The 16,497-nt window shown below is 45.5% G+C and overlaps 1 long non-coding RNA gene across 2 annotated transcripts in view; it reads right to left on the bottom strand.

The window, feature by feature from the left end:
* Positions 1–7,955: 7,955 nt before the first annotated feature.
* Positions 7,956–16,497, bottom strand: part of LOC121828008 (uncharacterized) — an 85,006-nt gene continuing 76,464 nt past the window's right edge. The window contains exons 1-2 of one of the 2 annotated variants that reach the window (XR_013049889.1): positions 14,936–16,061; positions 7,956–8,462 (exon numbers count right to left, since the gene is read on the bottom strand). This is a non-coding gene — a long non-coding RNA (uncharacterized LOC121828008). Of the gene's footprint in view, positions 8,463–14,935; positions 16,062–16,497 lie in introns of those variants that run through there. The other variant, XR_013049890.1, reaches the window with a different exon arrangement.

Genomic DNA, 16,497 nt, shown 5'->3' with positions numbered 1-16,497 from the left:
AAATAAAGTCATTTGGCCTATGACAGGGTAGGACAGAGCCAGGTGGGAAAATCCAAGGGAGATAGAGAAAGGAGTAAGGAGAGGGAGGGGAGACGCCATTCCACCGTCCAGAGAGCAGCATGTAATGGCACACAGGTAAAGCCACAGAACATAGATTAATAGTTATGGGTTAATTTAAGATAAAGAGCTATCTAGCAAGAGGCCTGCCATAGACTATACAGTTTGTAAGTAATATAAGCCTCTGTGTGTTTACTTGTCTGAGCAGCTGCGGAACTGGGTGGGACACAGGAAAACTTCCATTTTTTTTTTTTAAAGATGGGCCTTACTGTGTTATTCAGAATGAACTCATTCAGTAGACCAAGTAGCCCTTGAACTTCTCATCCTCTTGACTCAGTGTCCTGAGTAGCTGGGATGGCAGACCTGAGCCACTAGGCCCAGCAGTGAATTCCTGGTTTAAAGCATCATCATCATCTTTTGGTTTTGTGACCTGCCACACCATGCTAACACACGTATCCAAGCACCCTCCCTCACACATCCCTGATTGCATCCCCCTATTGAGTCTTTCTAGCCAGACAGCATGTTCATAGCGGTGTCACTGAACAAAATTAAAAACAACAAACAAACAAAAAACTTTTCATGCATTTTTGTTGTGGTTATTGCCCCTGGAATTATTCTCTAACTTTTAAAGCCAGCTTTATTTTTTTTTTTTGTGTGTGTGTACTTTCTTCTAATTCAACCCCAACCATGTTTACAGAGCATAAATACTTCCTTAGTACTTTCAAATAGAATTAATATTCTGCCAGTTCCACCTCCCCACTCTCTCTGGGGGCGGGTCTTCTAATTGGCCAATGTGGATCAGTGGTCTTATGCCAAGTGTACAACTATCGTCCAGGATCCTCTCACTGTCACCCTGGGCTCCTAGCCCTTTCTCTTAGAGACATCTTTTTTCTGAGTCATGCATTCTCTTTCTCTTTTTTAGATCAACCTCCTATTTTGGAGAGTAGGAAAGGAGACATGGGGAGGTCCCTTTTTAACATTATCAACCATGTTTAATCCATTTTTAACCCACTGTTTTGTTTTTGACCAGAAACGCTTTGGTCTCCTGTCAGAAATGAAACACTTGAAGCTCCAGATGATGAAACAAATTGGGAACTCCTGAGCTGGTGCAGGAGGGAAGAGTACCTTGCCCCTGTCCCAGCAGGTATCATTGAGTCTTTGTGGTTTTTGTTTGTTTGTTTGTTTGTTTGTTTGTTTGTTTTTCATTTCCATTTAATTCATTTTCCCCTGGTCTCAATTATTTCTTTTCATTTACTGATTCTGGTTTTGGCTCTTCTTGTTTATTCACGACACTGGGGTGTGTCATTAAGATCTCTTTGATGGCTTTAATGAGGGGACTTAGAGCTATACACTTCTGTCCTAGACTGCTTTTAGTGTGTCTCACAGGTCTTGTGTGGTTCACCATATTTGGTGTGCATAGGTTTAGCTCTGTAATGTTCTCTTGATGAACTGTTCATCTTTTCGAACTAGTTTTGGTCTGGGGCCAGGTTTTTGTTTGTTTGTTTTTCTTTAGATATTAGAACTTGGACACCTGCTTGTTTTCTACCTCATTTTGCTTGGGATACCTTTGCCCTACTTCACCTGAGGCAGTGATTTTCTTTTACGATGAGGTGCATTTCTAGGAGGCAATGAAGAGATCCCATTTTTTAATACATTCTGAGTGTCTGTGCCTTTCTGTTAGTGGACTGAGACCCTTCGTGTTCAGAGTCATTCTTGAAAGCCATGCACTAATTCCTGCCATTTCTATTGATTTCATATGTTTGGTGTTTCCCACTTCTCTCTTGCTTGAATCATTCAAGTATGGCTTATTATTTTCTGTGGCCTCATGGATGTGGTTCTTTCTTCAAATCTGAAGAAGTCTGTAGAGCTGGCTTGATGGTCATGAGTTCCTTTAACTTATTTTATTTTATTTGGTCATGGGACATTTTTATTTCTTTCTAATATGACACATACCTTTTATGGTACAGTAGTCAGGGTTGGCAGTTGTCTTTCTAGACTTGAAATACACAATTCCAAACTTTCCCGGCCTTTAGAATCTGCTGTTGTTCTGATGGGTTTGCCTTTAGATGTGGCTTGATCCTTTCCCTTACTACTTTCAACATTCTTTCTTTGTTCTGTATATTCAGTGGTTTAATCACAATGTAACTTAGCGATTCCTTCTCTAACTTTGTCTTTTTAGTATTTTAAATGCTACCTGTATTTGGATTGACATTCATTTCCCTAAGTTTTAAAACTTTCTGCTATGATTTTGTTCTAATTGGCTTTTAGTTTTTTACAATGAACTTCTCCTGTGCTGTGCCTCTTAGTCTTAGATGTTGCCTTTTTGTTGTGTCTCACATGTTGACCTGCCTTCCCATACCTTCTTATTAATTTATCTTTGTCTTTGTCGGAATGCTCCAGTTCTCCCACTTTGACTTCAAGCTCAGATACTCTGTCCTCTCATTAACTATGGAACCTATTATTTGATTTATTGTGGTTTTCCTTTTCCAGTGTTTCAGTCTGATCTTCCTTTGGTATTTATTTTTTATGTCTTTACTAGTTTTTCTTTCATCTCTCTCTCTCTTTTAAAAGAATAATTTTTTTATTTTATTATGTATATGAGTGCTCTGCCTGCACCATGTGCACCATGACCAGGTCTTGTACCCACAGAAATCAGAAGAGGGCATCAGATCCCCTGGGACTGGAGTTACAGATGATTGTGAGCTGTCATGTGAGTGCTGGGAATTGAACCCTTGGTCCTCTGCCAGATCAGCAAGTGTTCTTAAATGCTGAGTCATCTCTCCATCCCTTTCTTATGCATCTTGAATTGTCTTCCTTATTTAATTCTGCAGTTTTGGTTGTTTTTGCTTGCTTGTTTGATTTTAATTTATATTCTCCTGGGATTCATTCAGGAGTTTGTTTTGGTCTTTTTCTTCATCTTTTTTCAGTTTTTAAAAACATGTTTATAATCATTCTTCTGGAACTTTGTGTAATTCACTCTTAGTGGAGGCCGTTGCTACAGGCTCATAATTTTTGGAGGATTATGTTACCTTGGAGTTTCATGTTCTTAGGTTGCTGCACTGGTATTTATGCACTGGGGTTAGGTCATTGCTTAGGTTTTTGATCAGCTGTCTGCTTTCAGTTTATAGTTCAGAATACAGTCCAGGTGCCCATGGTACTGGTGTGCCCTCTATCTAACTCTCAGAGTAGAATATTAACTATGGAGTAACCACAGCTGCCGGAAATACCATCTATACAAATTTCCTCCTAGCCAATCAACAATGATGACAAATTTCCTCCTAGCCAATCAACAACGATGACAAATTTCCTCCTAGCCAATCAACAACGATGACAAATTTCCTCCTAGCCAATCAGCAACGGTGGCGCTTTGGCTTATTAACTGTTGTGTGATCAACAAACAAGGATATTGCATGAGTTCCTCGAGTCATTGCTGGGTTAAAATACCTCACAAAAGCAATTTGCTGAAGAAAGTGTTTGTTTTTGGCTCACAGCTTGAGGTTATAATCCATCATGGGAGGTGTGGGGGGAGTTACCGCATCAAGAGCTTGAGGCAGCTGGTCACGTTATAAAGGTTTCTAATCTGTCACCTCACCCAGAAGTCGCCACCTCACCCAGAATGTTTCTGGAATGAACACGTTGGGTCCAATTCTGAAGGACATGGTATATTCCTTCCATTTACATTTTTTTTTTTCCATCCTCCCAAACCCAGATCAACTGTAGCTGATGACAGGATTTCTTCCTCTACAGCTTCATGCTTCTTGTCACCTTAGGGGACAAACATTTGTACCTGAAAAGGCTCAAAAACTGTTCCATAGGCAGGCCCTGCCTTGGGTCCTAAATCACAGCTCACTCTCCCAACACTTGTTTCCATGAGACACACAGTAGTATAATCAGAACACTTTTTTTTTTTTTTTTTTTTTTTTATGTAAAGAATGCCTTACCCAAGCAAAGGCAATGAAGTGTTTATGACTCCCTGCCCCCACCCTATTTTTTAGGATAACTCATGGAAATTTGATACAACAAAGAATTTATTTTTACTAGGTCAAGTCTGCACGTTGGACACTGCTTGCTTGCTAGTCATTAAGTCTGGACATCTCAACTTGGGAAAAAACACTCTTTGATTAATAAAAACAACCTGACACAGATCCCTTCAGTCAGGTGACTGTATTATGGTAAAACTTAATGTAGCAAACACACAAACACAGCTCCAGTGCCCTCCCAGAACCCAAACCTACCGCAGCTAAAAATAGCCCTTGGCTTTTCCTTAAGACTCAAAACGAGGAATGCATTTCTTGTTTACCTCTTGGTGCACTCTGCCCAGGGACTGAGACTGTGCATGCCCTCACTTGTACACTCTGGAGCAAACTCTGCTCAGCTGACTACAAACCTGACAGTCCAATGTAAGAAGAAGCAAGCTCCTTGCTTGCCCGGGGTCCTTGAATAGGCTGCACCGTCGTCCTAGGTGCTCACTGGAGGGAGCCACTCCTCAGAGGAGGAGGCCTCTGGCCAGTTTCTGCATCCTATAACTATGGAGGTAGGTGCCTTGTGATTTAATCCTTTCCATCTATGAGGGTGCTTTACCCCACTTCATAGATTTTTTTTTTAATGGATTCTTCAGAAGGTAAGAGTATGCCCCTTGTCCCCTGAGACAGTGTGAGACAGCATTTCAAACCCAGTTCAGCCTTCATGAACATCACACCAAGCTACCCTGCAGTAGTAGTAGTTCCTGGAACCCTGTTCCATTTCTTAACAAACCTGGTCTATAGGTTATGACCATAGCTCTAATTACTTTAAAGGCATTTTTGTTTTTTGTTTTTGAAGACTGGGTTTCTCTGTGTGTAGCTCTGGCTTCCCTGTAGACTCACTCTGTAGACCAGGCTGGCTTCGAACACACAGAGATTCACCTGTCTCTGCCTCCTGAGTGCTGGGATTAAAGGAGTGTGCCACCACTGCCCAGCTTTTAAAGGCATTTTTATATTTCCTCTGACAATGTCTCCTTTCACAGTAGCTCTAGATGTAGGTTTAGATTCTAGATGGCAAAGGGCACCAGCTAGTGATCATGGCAAAACTGCCACACACTTCAGTTCTCTCATCTGCAAGATGGAGCAAAGGACACTCCCCTCAGTGGAGGGCTGCCCGCATGCAATGATGCTCAGCTGCTACCTCACAGGTGAGTGATTCTCACTCCCATGCCATCCTTGCTGTCCTCATCCCAATTCCCCCATCTGCCTGCCTTCCTTTGAGGCTCAGCAGAGGCATTCCTTGAGAGAAAGCTTTCCCTGCCTTCTGGAGGGGTCTCCCTCCACTGCTGCAGCTCTGTGGCTGCCTGACAATCCTTGACAATAAGTTTTGCCGGTCAGGGACGACCATTCTTCCCAGTACACAGTGGATCTCGTAAATATTATGAATGGATGAATCTTCCAGCAGGAGAGGTGATGGGCCACCCTCAGTTCAAAGGTGTGCAGGTGTTAGCAGACATTCTAGGGGCGTGAATGCTGTCACACACTAGCCCACCTCTACCTTGGGCTGAAGTAGGTTAGTTCCCTACCTACATACTGAAATTTCTTAAATAAGACTATGTCTGTTTCCTTTTGTTATTGTTGTTCTTTTGTTTTTGCATTTTTTGAGACATCGTTTCTCTGTGTAGCAACCCCGGGCTGTCCTGGAACTCGCTTTGTAGACCAGGCCTCCAACTCACAGAGATCTGCCCATCTCTGCCTCCCGAGTGCGGGAATTAAAGGCGGGCACCACCACGCCCTGATGTCTGTTTCCTTTTTGTTTTGTTTTTTTTTTCTTCAAGATTTTATTTAAGATTTATTTATTCATGTGTAAAAATTTATGTATATGTGTCTGAGTTCCTATCTACCACATTCATGCAGGTGCCCTCAGATGCCAGCAGACGGTATCAGATCCCCTAGAACTGGAGTTATGGGTAGTTATGAGTCATTTGGCATGGGTGCTAGGAACCAAACCTAGGTCCTCTGCAAGAAACAGTAAGCACGCTTGACCCCTGAGCCACCTCAGTCCCCACCCCAAACTGGATTTTGGTTTAGCGTACACAGACCCCACCCCAGACATTTTCAGAATTGTTAGTTTGGTGCCTGCTGAGCTCTTCCTGTTCAAAAGGCTGCAGTAGTAGGTCCAGTAGCACCCACACCCCCAGATCCAGGAGCATCCAGGCCCCAGGAGGAAGACCCCAGGTAGCTTCTGCTCCTACAGGATCCACTAATCCACACCAAGACACAAAGTTTAGGCACAAAACCAAATGAGTTTTATTCCTTCCACAGCATACACAACTCCTCACCTGGTGGCATCCTGTTAGAAAAGTAGGTCATGTATAAAGTCTGCCTGACTGGCATTTCTTCAGCAAGGCATAAACCCTCTGTTAGTATTTTGAGTGTGGGGATACAAAGAAGAAATCCTGTGAACATTGCTCCCCCAAAAAAAACCCTTGCAGGGGAGTCCAGCAAGGTAAAGCTTCGTGTTTTCAGATTCCTGCATGAAGACAGAGGCTCCTGGAGGTTGGGGCTTGAGCCTCCAGGATGCACCAAGGCACTATGCAACCTGATTTTCGGAGCCTCTGACCTGGTGCAGGAGCTGAGCCATGTAATCTTTCTGGCCAAGCTACCTTGCACTCTGGCTTTTTGCTCAACATAGCTAATGACTTTCCAGTCTCTTGGTGTCAATTAGCAAACACCTGGTATAGATTTATGTATTTTAAAAGCACAAGCAACCTCCTCCAGAGTGTGGATTTGTGAGTAGGGCATTTTGATTCATGCCTAAATGCCTTGAGGGGGGAGATTAAAGTGAATATACAAACAAACAGGCATCAAGCTTACACACACATACACACACACACACACACACACACACACATACACATACACACACATACATACACACATACACATACATGCATACACACATATACACATACATACACATACATACACACACACATACATACATACATACACATGCACATACACACACACATACACTTTTTTATTATGCTTGTTTAACTTTTTTGTTGAGGGAGAACATATATGGAGGTCAGAGGACAGCGGTCAGTTCTCTCCATTCACTGTGGGTCCCAGGGCTCGAACTTGGATTGTCAGGCTTGGCAGCAAGTGCGGTTACCTGCTGAGCCATCTCATCAGCCCCAGGCATTGTACTTTATGCACAGACCATTTTAAAACAGATGTCACCCGTGCAGAACTGTATAAATACAAAGACGAAAGGGGAAGAAAGAGTCCCTAACCCTGCAGATTCTGTCCAGGAATGGCAACCTCCTCCCACACAATGTTTCTGGAAGATATCTGTGTACATTATGGCTGCACTGTTCTAGAAATGCAGTCCCTGACATCCTGGGACACACACTCAGCGGGCAAAGCTGGTGATAAACTCACCATAAACAGATCACCTAATGTCTGGTGGTGGGAATAACTATGGGAAAAAATCAAGCTCTATCGGGCTGGAGAGATGGCTCAGAGGCTAAGAGCAGTGGCTGCTCTTCCAGAGGTCCTGAGTTCAATTCCCAGCAATCACATGGTGGCTCACAACCATCTGTAATGAGATCTGGCGCCCTCTTCTGGCCTGCAGGGACACATGCAGGCAGAACACTGTATACATAATAAATAAATAAATTTAAAAAAAAAAAATCAAGCTCTATCAACAACTAGCAGATAATGAGCCTAGCATAGCGGTTCACACCTGTAATCAAAGCACTCAGGAAGCTAAGGCAGGAGAATTGCAGGTTTGGAACCAGTCTGTGCTACATAGTGAAATCATATCTGAAACTCTTCCTGCCGCCAGCTCCCCTCAAATCAAAATACATGGAATGAAGACTCCATACATAACTTCCTGTCGGTCCCACTTAAAAGAGTACAGAGAATCAGTTATACTTAATTTTATAGATCTATCTTATTTAAACGAATACAGTATACCCAGGGCATCATTTCAGCACAGAATAACCATTAAATTATCAAGGAGCTCCTTTAAATCATCTTCTGATTAAGTCCTTGAAGCCCATTGAATTGACACTTGCCTTGCCTCCTCATTAGGCTTGCTGTATGTCAAGTGTACGGTAGGCACAAGTGGCTGGTGGCTACTTGTGTTGGGCAGCACAGGATGGTGAATGAAGAGCCAGCGGCTGGCCAGCAACTGAGGCTGAGAAGGGATGGTAAAATGCAAGCCTCATGGGTACTGAGGAAGACAGATTATCAGAACTAAAGCTGGGTGGTAGGAATAAGTGTGGTGTGACCGAGGACAGCAAGGAGCAAGTGTGGAGTTCACCTCTGCCCAGTGATGCCCAGGTCTACGGTGGCTGGCCAGTTCATTGCTTCTCAAACTGTCCTCAGCAAGGCAGCTGTTGCTTCATCCCAATCCATTGCGGATCAATATACCTGCAAAACAAAATCAAATGAGTCACTTCGAAGGGATAATGAACACATGAAATTCTGGGCCGATTTTTAAATTCCATTTATTTATCGTGGGGGAAGGGTGTGCAAGGGTAGAGGGCAGAGGGCAGCTTGCAGGAGTCCGTTCTCTCCCTTCACCAAGTATATCCCAAGGTTTGAACTCAGGTCCTCAGGATTGGCAGCAAGCACCTTTACCTTCTGAGCTGTCTCGTAGACCTTAAAAGAGTTGAAAAATAATTTTATCCAGTTGTCAAAAAGTTCCTCCACCAAAGTGCTATAGCCCATCTCTGCTCCCATTCTGTGTTTGTTTTGTAGCAGGCTCTGAGAAGCCCTTGTGTCCCAGGGTGACCCACAGTAGCAGAGTTGAATGGACCACAGGTCAGCGGGGAACCTGTCGAAGCCATGGGATTCCGGCTGGAAAAGAATAGAACTGCACAAGCTAACTTTGTTTTCTTTCTTTTTTCTTTTTCTTCTCTTCTTCCTCCTCCTTCTACCTCTTTTGCATAGATTAAATACACAACTCCGGCCTCATCAGTAAACATTATCTATCACCAGTTACCAAGCACTTTTCTATCCAGTTGACTGTAAAACCAAAGACAGGGACAGCTGCGGCCTGCCCTTTTATGATCCCAACCTTCTACAGTGTCTGCAGAGCAAATAATCAACATGTGGCTGTAGAATTCTTGAGAGAGAGAAAAAATGCTTTGTAATCCTCAGGTGAAACACACTGTGAAATAACTCAGGATTTCCTTCCACTCACTTTCAATGCCGCAGATGAACCTGGTCTAATCTCTGCTCCGAGCCCAGCTTCAGACCCAGGCTCCCCCACTCACTAGCTTCAACTAGCCACTGTAGCTCTTTCAACTGCCATTTTCCCATGTGACAGGTGTCCCTGGACAGACGCTGTTGCTGCTGCCAGCACACAGGCAGGCCCAACAAGCATTAGCGAGGACAGAGAAGCCTGACATTTCAGGGTGGGCAGATAATTCTGAACTCTTTTCCCCCCACTGGATTATCGGGCAGCTCGGTAGCAGTTAAGCACCTGAGTGTGGGGTAGAGGCACCCAAGAGGGGCCTCACTCATCAAGCCCGGCCTGGAGGCTAGCTCGGGAACTGTGGGTGGTGAGAAATGACTGCTTTGAAGTCAGCAATTGCACCCAAAGTTCCTCCTGGATTTTAACACCACCCCAAACCTAATCCTAATATCAAGCTCTCTGTGTGGCCTCCACACTGGGTAAAGTCTGGGTGTTCTCCACTTCCTCGTGGTCTGGAAAGTGGAACCTCTCTTAAAGCGTGAGGTCGTTTGGTGTGGGGGCATTTGGAGAGTTGAGGGTGGTGGTCACTGTCTCTTTTGACACAACATTCCTCAGATGTAGAGCTGTTTTAAATTGTGGTGGAACACACACATAAGGTTTGCCACCTTGGCCATTTAAAAATGTCCAGTTCATTGGGAACCAAGATGACGGTGAAAGGCAGGTTTCTTCGCCGACACAGCTGTCAAATTCCAGAGTTTCTTATATCCTGGAAAGCTGGCCCTCCCCACCATCCTCTCTGTCTCCTAGAGTCTGGTACATTTCACTTAGCTTAAGATCCTCAACCACATTGTAGCAGGTGCCATAGTTTCCTTCCTTTTTGAGGGTAAATACTATTCCTTTGTGTCTATCTAGCCCTCGTACATCTACTCTTCCACTGGTGGACCTTTCCACTATTGTAACGATGCGTCTATGAAAATCACCGCCGGGAGGTGGTGGTGCGCGCCTTTTATCCCAGCACTCCGGAGGCAGAGCCAGGTGGATCTCTGTGAGTTTGAGGCCAGCCTGGTCTACAGCGTGAGATCCAGGACAGGCACCAAAACTACACAGAGAAACCCTGTCTCAAAAAATCAAAAAAGAAAAGAAAAGAAAATGACCACAAATACCTCTTTCTGGTTCTGCTTTCACTTCTTTTGAGTATGTACTCAGTTCAGAAGTGGTTGGATTGTATGGTAATTCTACTTTTAACTTTTGAAGGACAGCTAAACTGTTTTCCACAGTGGTTGTACCATTTACACTCCAACTGATAGTGTACAGATTCTGATTTCTCTGCATCCCTATCAAGGCTTTTCCTTTTCTTTCTGTTTTTCCTTTCTGCTCTTTCTTTCTCTCTTCCTTCCTTCCTTCCTCCCTCCCTCCCTTTCTTCCTTCCTTCCTCTCTCCCTCCCTCCCTCCCTCCCTCCCTCCCTCCCTCCCTCCCTCCCTTCCTTCCTTCCTTCCTTCCTTCCTTCCTTCCTTTCTTTCTCTCAGTACTAGTGTTTGAACCAGGGCCTCATGCATAGTAAGGTAAGTGTTCTGTCACAGATTAGTCTCTTATTTAACCCTGTGCACTTTTTTTTTTTTTAAGCATCTTACTATGTAGTTCAGGCTGGCCTTGAACTTGAGATGCTCATGTCTCTGCCTCCTAAGTCCTGGAATTACAGGTTGTTACCACCTTGCCAGGTTTGTTCAATTATAATTTTGCAGAAGAGAAAACCGAGATCTAAAAATAGAAGGTAACTTGCCCAAGGTAATCAGTAGTGAGGCTCGCCTGCACTGTACTGCTCCTGCAGTATAGCTCTTTCGATAAGCAGCTGACGCCACAGTGTGGACCTTGCTCTATCCACTCTACCTCTTCCTAGGTGTCTGCACCCAGCCCCTGCTCCATCTGTGGCATTCTGCAGGCACGTCTCAGGCAGCGTGGTGGAAATTGCATGCGACGACCCTGGAGCAGATCTCTTGCTGTCTTTACCACTCACTACCTGTACAATCCGATGGAAGTTCCGTTCACAACCCTCTCTAGCCTGATTTTATTCCTCAACTGAAAAGAGTGTTGAATAAGCGCACGCACGTCTGAAGGCTGCTGGGGACATCCCTTGAACTACACAGGAAAGGGTCCTTAGCACTGCACCAACCCTGGCATGCAGGCTGCCCCTCCGCAGTGGTACCTCATAAGCCAACTTACTACACAGAAGTTAACTCAATGTTTTCACCAACCGCAGTCAGTCAGCAGCTCAGTTGAGGGCTGGTGGGAACCAGACTTTCCTCTCCCAGAACCAGCCAGCCTCGCTTTTCCTGCCGCCAGCCAGTCTTCTACTTACATAACAGGTTGAACTGCAGCGCAGGAAGGAAAGGCCCAGACTAGCTCCATCCTTCACACTGTACATTGCTCTCAATTCCTTTTAGCTAGATTAGGGTGCTCTGAACTAATAATCTTCGGTTCTCATGGTAGAAGCCCTGAGCAGGATTTTGGCTGCTTTTTTTTCTTTATTTGAAGGTGTGGGTTGCGGGGGGGGGGGGGGGGGGGCACCGGGGGATGGACACACGACACTTCCACATAGCTCTTGCTAGTATGGAACGGGCTAATACCATTAATACCAGAAGACGACCTTGAACTCCCCATCCTCCTATTTTCACTGCCCACATTCTGGATTACATGCCCCAGCCGCCACACAAAGCATTCATTTTAAAAACAACTCAATGACACCTTTTCAGAGAAAGCAACACTTAAGGGAGGAACTGTGTGTATGATGACCATCATCTGTTGTACATGTCAGTCAGCTCTGTAAGGACAGTCTCTGTGGCTCACACATCCAGGATCCATATTCCCTGGACCACAACAAACCATGCAGTAAGCGTGTGATGGACAAAGGCATTTAAGCCAGCTCAGTATTTCAAGCACCCATTATGAACCAAGCAGTACTAGCAGCAATATGAATCAAACATTGACTCGTACTTGGGTGGTATGTGCCCACCCCAAGACAATCGAAGCCTTACAAGTGTTACTCCTGTTTAGGCAAATAAAGAATCGGGCCTCGTATGAATTCTCCTCACCTGGAAATGGAGGAAGCAGGATTTGAACCTAGGTCCTCTACTCACTTGCCTCCCTACTCACTTGCCTTCCAGGCTCTGTTTGTGTGTTTTTTTCCTCCCGCACACACAGGAGAAGGGATGAGCTCCCCACCTATCCCTGCTGGCAGTGACTCAGACAGGAACTTGCATTACTGTCTCCTCCACTCTGGAAGCATCACCGGATTCTAGGGTGGGATCTGCAGGAGCTGCAGCAGCACCCTGCCTGCTCTCAGTGCTGAAGGCTTGTGTGGGATCTGCAGGAGCTGCAGCAGCATCCTGTCTGCTCTCAGCGCTGGCCTTGCTAATTAGATCCTCTTTCATTCTCTGAGCATTTCCCCTCACTTGACTGACTTGCTAATCTTAGTGGCATCCCTCTAATGCAGAAGACAAGCATAATTAGTCCTAGCGGGAGATGAACAACAGAAGGAAAAACACTGGACCTCTGTCCGCCTCCTGTCCTGTGCACCTCTTTTCCTGGAAGAAGTGTTTTTAGCTTTCTCTTTTCCTTCCACACTGCTTTTTGGCGTTCCACTTCCGATAATAATTTGTGTCTGCTTTGACTCTCAACGCACAAATTTGGGGCTCAAAGATCCCGCATAGTTTATTTTTTAGCTTTTGGATCATCTCTGTCTAACTTGAGTCTTCCATTGCTCTGGGCTTGTGGCAGAACCAGTCTCGGTTTCGATTGCTGACTATCCTATGTCAGTATCCAGGAGCAGAGAGCCACCTCCCAACTTCCGTGAGGCTGTGGTCTCTGCTGCCAGGTGCTGGGATGCCAGTAATCCATGCCTTCAGATCCAGTGCTCTGCCAAGCAGAATTCGGTTATTAGCCTGATCAGGTGAGATAGAGTCTCACTGTGGGGCCCTGGCTCACGCTGTAGACCAGGCTGGCCTTGAACTCACAGAGGTCTGCCTGCTTCTGCCTCCTGAGTGGTGGATTAAAGGTATGTGCCACCACACCCAGCCCAATAGCTATTCTGTGAAACGACAAGAAAGCAAGTCTCAGTCCTCAGGTATCTGCCACAGTGTTGACCCTTCCAGGGCTCTCTCCTGCTTTTCAGTTTCTGTGATGAGTGCTGGCTCTTACCACAGCCACAGACATTGTTTCCCCCAAACAGGGGAGAGAGAAGGGCCCAGGGGTCCTCTTGAGATGCATATCAGTATCAGGGCCTTTGAGATGAGTATCAATTATAGGAGCCCACTTGAGATGTATGTGGGTACTAACAGGGGTGGGGGAGGGGAACGGAGGACAAAGCTTGCACCTCTCATTCTCTTTCTCTATAGCAGAAAAAAACAACACAGTAGACAACATCCTCTAAGTCTGCACACCAAAAAAATAAAATTAAAAAAATTAAAAAAAGATGTTCTCAGAGAAGCAGCAGCAAGACAAGACGGAACTGTTCTGCCATGGCTGCCATAACTAAGCACCATGGAACTGGAGGCAAATCAAGCAACAGACCTTATTTTTGTGCCATTCTGGAAGGCAGAAGTCCAAGGTCTCTGTTGACAGGTTTGATTTCTCCTAAGGCTTTCCTTTCACTGTGCCCTCGCACACCCTTGTGGCCTGTGCACTTACTGGAGGAGAGCTCCCCTTGGAGGCCTCATCTCGACCAGTCACCTCTTGGAAGACCTTACCTCCAAATGCATGATCGCGTTCTAAGGTACCAGAGGTAGGGGAATTCAACAGATGAATTTAGGAGCAGGGTACAATTCAGCCCATGCCACAAAGGTGAACTGTGTTTCAAAAACACCTCAGATTTACCCCCCCCCCCCCCTTTGCTGCCTGTAAGTGGCAACTACTTCCTTGTAGGTTTTGGAGTATAGAGCTCTGCATCCAGATTCCTCTTTCGACATCCCCTAGCTGTGGAAACTAGGGGACAAACTCAGACAAGTTGTTCGACCTCTCTGAGCTCCGGAGGCCCTGTCTGTAAAACGCAGAAAAGAGTGTCCACCAGAAGGTGTAGCATGAATCTTAAAAGTTGTTATTTATAAAATCAAACCCGAGGCCAGTTATTGGGGTGAATACTGGAAGGTCAGAGAGACAGAACAAGCCACAGCTATCTCACCTCACCAGTTCCTCAGCTGGTCCTGTTTCCTCAGACTGGAAGCTTCTGTGTCCTCATCCCAATGACTCTCAGCTGAACTGTGCTGCTCTAAAGCCTGAAAGCTTAACCAGCCGAATGCTTAACCAGCCAAATGCTTCTAGTTTCTGGTCCTCACACCTTATATATCTTTCTGCTTTCTACCACCACTCTCTGGGATTAAAGGCTGGCTTTCTGGGATTAAAGGCGTGATGAGTCACCATGCCTGGCTGTTTCCAATGTGGCCTTGAACTCACAGAGATTCAGAGGGATTTCTATCTCTGGAATGCTAGGATTAAAGGTATGAGTGCCACCATGTTCTAGCCTTTGTATCTAGTGGCTGTCTGTTCTCTGACCCCAGATAAATTTATTAGAGGACACAATATTTTGGGGAACACAATACCACCACAAGAAGGTGCTTCAGAGAGTGCATGAGACAGTATTGCTAGCACACTAGACGAAGGTAGCATGGACCACCATGAGAGATGCATCCACCTTGATGGATCCCAACTCACCCACAGGCTTTAGTCTCCCCGCTGTTTCAAGAGTGGGAAATCACCTCCTCAGCATCTTCTCAGCCGTGATGTTTAACACACTGTGTCATGAAGGTGCCCAGAAACTGCCCTAGGGAAGGCGGGAGGCTTAGACGGATGTGGAGAAGCAGGGATAGACACCTTAGAGGAGAGGCTCCTACCTCACATGACTGACATTTGCTCCAGATAGTCACGCCTGGGGGCAGGGAGGACGTTCTGTCAGCAGCCTTCTTGGCTTCTGTATACCAGACGCCAGTGGCTCCTGCTCAGTTACAACCACCAAAAATGTTCCCAGACACTGCCAAATGTCACTTGGAGTACACAGTCGCCCCAACCAAGAACTGCTGCCCTAGAATGACTCCAGGGCTTAGGTCAGTGGGTCCTAAATGGATGTGCCCTGGACGCTCCAGAAGGAATCTCAAAGAGCAGGTGCCTGGGCCTCTTTCCCAGAGGATCTGATTCAGTGGGCCTGCTGTGGAGCCCGAGAAACCATGTCTCAGTCCTCTGAGGTGCTGCGGGCACTGCTGCTCCTGTACCATTTGGGAACGGCCATCTCAGTGACATTCATGTCCAGGTGCTGAGTCCTTTCTGGGCTGAGACAACAGCTGTAGAGTGGAAAGAATCCTGTAGACATGGGCTTGTTCATTTGTTTGTTTGTTTGTTTGTTGTTGTTTCCAGACAAGGTCTCACTATGTAGCTCTGACTGTCCTAGAAATCTCTCTGTAGACCAGGCTGGCCTCTAACTCACAGACATCTGCTTGCCTCAACCTCCTAAGTGCTGGGATTATGAGGCTGGGCCTCTATCCCCAGACGTGGAGCACACTCAGACAAGATCTCCCTGACCCTGTGCCCAAAGGTGGAAGGATGGGAAGAGAGTGACGATAAATGGGGTCAGGCTATGAGTCAGGAAAAAGTCCGCGGGGCACAGCAAGGCTGTGGAAGAATACTGACCCCAGCAGTTTCCCACACAGAGGCCCAGCACTGGCCAACATTCATGGGATTCAGATGTATCTCTATTTTAGTCACTTCTTCGGGTACTAGGGTCACATGAAGAGTCTCACAGACAGAAAAAAACAACCAAAACAAAATTAGAAACAACAACAACAACTTTGACTTCATAGAACTTACACTATAATGAGTGAGACAGGGAACAAGGACACTAAACAGTGAAACATATTAAAAGAGTAGTATGTACATAAGAAAGAACAAATCAACGTTTTTGTTTTGTTTTACTTTTATTTCACTTGCATTGGTGCTTTGCCTGCATATATGTCTGTATGAGGGTGTTGGATCCCCTGAACAGGAGTTACAGACAGTTGTGAGCTGCGATGTGGGTGCTGGGAATTGAACCCGGGTCCTGTGGAAGAGCAGTCAGTGCTCTTAACCGCTGAGCCATCTCAGAGTTAGTGGGACTGGAAGGGGCAGGTGGTTACAGTTTTAAATAATGTGGTTTTCAGTAGTGTGCTAGTACAGGGGAATCAATGGCAAAGGTCCTTTTTGTAGCCATTGCCGATTTCAATGGTGCAAATATGCACACCAGGGCA

This window comes from Peromyscus maniculatus, chromosome 3 (genome assembly GCF_049852395.1).
Source record: "Peromyscus maniculatus bairdii isolate BWxNUB_F1_BW_parent chromosome 3, HU_Pman_BW_mat_3.1, whole genome shotgun sequence".
NCBI lineage: Eukaryota > Metazoa > Chordata > Mammalia > Rodentia > Cricetidae > Peromyscus > Peromyscus maniculatus.
The sequence above is the reverse complement of the archived record's forward strand: the minus strand, read 5'-3'. Positions and strand labels throughout refer to the sequence as shown.